The sequence below is a fragment of the Chrysochloris asiatica genome, unplaced genomic scaffold (genome assembly GCF_000296735.1).
Source record: "Chrysochloris asiatica unplaced genomic scaffold, ChrAsi1.0 scaffold00207, whole genome shotgun sequence".
NCBI lineage: Eukaryota > Metazoa > Chordata > Mammalia > Afrosoricida > Chrysochloridae > Chrysochloris > Chrysochloris asiatica.
The window spans coordinates 179,676-183,023 of record NW_006408725.1 but is presented as its reverse complement, the minus strand read 5'-3'; the positions used below and the strand labels follow the sequence as shown (position 1 = coordinate 183,023).

The 3,348-nt window shown below is 38.1% G+C and overlaps 1 pseudogene; it reads right to left on the bottom strand.

Annotated features, from left to right (window-relative positions):
• Positions 1-331: 331 nt before the first annotated feature.
• Positions 332-1,039, bottom strand: LOC102819199 (annotated as a pseudogene).
• Positions 1,040-3,348: the final 2,309 nt, after the last annotated feature.

Genomic DNA, 3,348 nt, shown 5'->3' with positions numbered 1-3,348 from the left:
AGTTTGAATCACAAGGTCATTTTGAACCAGAAGGTCGGTGGTTTAAGCTCAGCAGCCACACTTAGAAACCCTACACAGAGTCTGTATGAGTCGGAACCAACTCGATGTCACTTAACAACAACAAATATGGCCTGATGGCTGGACATTCCCCACCCCTGCTTTAAACAGATCATACCATTTAATTATCCCTGTAGCTCTGTGAGATAGTACTTTAATTTTTAGACGAAAATAAACAGTTAAGCAAATTGCTCTAGGTCACACTTTTTTTTAAGTTTGAAAACAATTTTTTAAAACTAATTTATTAACATATTATATAATTATGGTAGCCACTTTAGCTCTGGTCTTCCCTGTGGCCAGCATCTTCACCTTCTACAAAGTGATTGGTTCTTTTCATCATTCCACCTTGTGGAGAAGATCATTTGAAGAGCCATAGAAAGTTGTTTGCTTTTTTGAATTGCTTCCTAACAGTACAGATCTCATGAATCAGCTCTTTTATACAGATAATGTGGTATTTATGCAGTGATACATGCAATCCAAGTGTTATCTCCAAGGCAATTTGCTTCTTGTTGATTTTGCAATAACCATGCTTGTAGATCAGTTCATTCGCTGATCTACACTCAGTTTTGGGTGCCCCATGCAATATATGGTTCCAGAATCTTTAGCATATTAACCAACCCTTGTTGAGTTTAACAAAGGTGCTATCGAAGATCTGACAAAGGCAAAGACACTGTAACATCTTTTGAACCTTTGGGCTCACATCACTGACACCTCTAATCCTAATAATAAATGCCAGTTGGGTTATACAGGTACCCAGTAGAACCCAGCTTTGCTAGCCCATCCTAGCCATTTTCATTTCAATACTGTACATAAACTTATATTACTTGCGGCAGTTTTAAAGTTGCATTTTGAAGCATCTTTTGGGCAAACTTCTTTCGCAGGCACTTGATCTTTAGTTATTTCTGTTAGTGAAATTACTTCGTTTTCTCTTAAGTGTTTCTAGTACAGCAGGACCCTTTTTCCCCTCTTCTACACTCTCCATGATTTCTGCCCCCCAAAAGAAAGGTGCTTACATATTTGTAACTCTGTTTCTGGATTGCAAAATTGGTGTTTTAAAATGCACTGGTTCTGTGCAGCACAGTTAAATGGGATGCCATGTGTCCTGATCCCAAGGAGGATCCCTAGTTTCTCAGGCACATCAACAACAGGTCCTTCGTTTCAGAAAATCTTCAGAGCCTAGAATATACAGCAAATACCTTTCTCTTCATGCTTCCAGTCCTAAATTCCAGCAAACCTAGTTGTCAGCAAAACTGTACCACAAATAGTAGAAACTGTAGAAACAGTGCCCTCATGTGTCTGGAATACAACACATGGGAGAAAGACAATTCTAAAACAATGTTAAAGTGTGGAACTTTTTAGGGGTTTTGGTGGATTTTTTTTTTTCTTTTCATATTTTGAAACATGTTGGAGATAAATGATGGGGAAAGAAACCAAACGCTCTAGAAATCTACCAAAACTTAAAAATCACACTCCCACTAAGTCTATTTGATGCATATTGTTGTTGTTAAGTGTTGTCGAGTCAGTTCCAACCCATAGTGACCCTGTATAGGGTTTCTGAGGAGCAGCTGATGAATTTGAAACGCTGACCTTGCACTTCAAACCGACCTTGTGGTCGAGTGCTTAGCCTACAGCACCACACCTGGATTCTATTAGACCCATAGAGCCCCTGTAAAGGTCATTAAGAATACACGAATGAAAGAAAAGACCAAAATGGATGCCAGAAGATACTCTGAAACTTGCTGTCCAACATAGAGATGCTAAAGGAAATGGAAGAAATGAGGAAGTAAAACCATTGAACAGAAACTTTCAAAAGGGCAACTCAAGAAGACAAAATCAAGTACTATAATGAAAGGGTCAAAAACATGGAGTTAGAAAACCAAAAGGGAAGAACACACTCAGCATTTCTCAAACTGAGGGGACTGAAGGAAAAAAATCAAGCTTCAACTGACATATTGAAGGATTCTATGGGCAAAACACCAAAAGCATCAAAAGAAGATAGAAGGAATACGCAGAGTCACTGTATGTAGCAAAAAGAAATGGTCAATGTTCAACCATTTCAAGAGGTAGCATATGATCAACAGCCAACGATACTCAAGGAAGAAGTCCCAGTTGCACTGAAGACACTGACAAAGAATAGGACTGTGGGAATTGATGGAATACAAATAGAAATCTTTCAACAAACTGATGCAGCACTGGAGGCACTCACTCATCAATGCCAAAATATTTGGAAGATGGCTACCTGGCTAACTGTTGGAAGGGATTCATGTTTGTGCTCTTTCCAAAGAGAAGTTACCCAACTGAATGCAGAAATCATCGGTCTATATCATTAATATCACATGCAAGTAAAATTTTGTTAAAGAGAAGTAAAAAACGGTGACAATAGTATATTGACAGGAAACTGGAAGCTGTTAAAGCTGGACCCAGACAAGGACATGGAATGAGGGATATCATTGTTGTTATTAGTTGTGTCTTGACTAATAGAGAATACCAGAAAGATTATTACCTGAGCTTTATTGACTACACAAAGGCTTTCGATTGTGTGGATTATGACAAGCTATGGACAACATTGCAGAGAATGAGTATTCTGGAACACTTAATTGTGCTCATCAGGAACCTGTACATAGGCCAAGAAGCAGTTATTCAAACAGAACAAGGGAACACTGAATGGTTTAAAATAAGGAAAGGTGTGTGCCAGGGTTATATTCTTTCACTAGACTTATTCAACCTGTACACTGAGCAAATAGAGAAGCTGGATTATATGAAAAAAAAAATGGGGCATCAGGGTTGGAGGAAGACTTATTAACAACCTGCAATATGCAGATGATACAACCTTGCTTGCTGAAGGGGAATAGGACTTAAAATACTTACTAATGAAGATCAAAGAGCACAGCCTTCTGTATAGATTGCATCTCAATGTAAAGAAAACAAAAATCCTCACCAGTGGACCAACAAATAACATTCATATAAATGGAGAAAAGATTAAAGTTGTGAAATGCTTCATTTTTCTCAGATCAACCATCAACACTCATGGAAGCAGCAGTTAGGAAATCAAACGATGTATTGCATTAGGCAAATCTACTGCCTTTAAAGGCCTCTTTAAAGTGTTGAAGACTGTAGATGTCAGTTTGAGGACTAAGATGTGTCTGACCCAAGTCATGGTATTTTCAATAACCTCATATGCATTTGAAAGTTGGACAATGAATGAAAAAGACATAGAGGAATTGGATGTATTTGAGTTATGGTGTTGGGGGAGAATATTTAAAGTACCATGGACTGCCAAAAGAACAAACA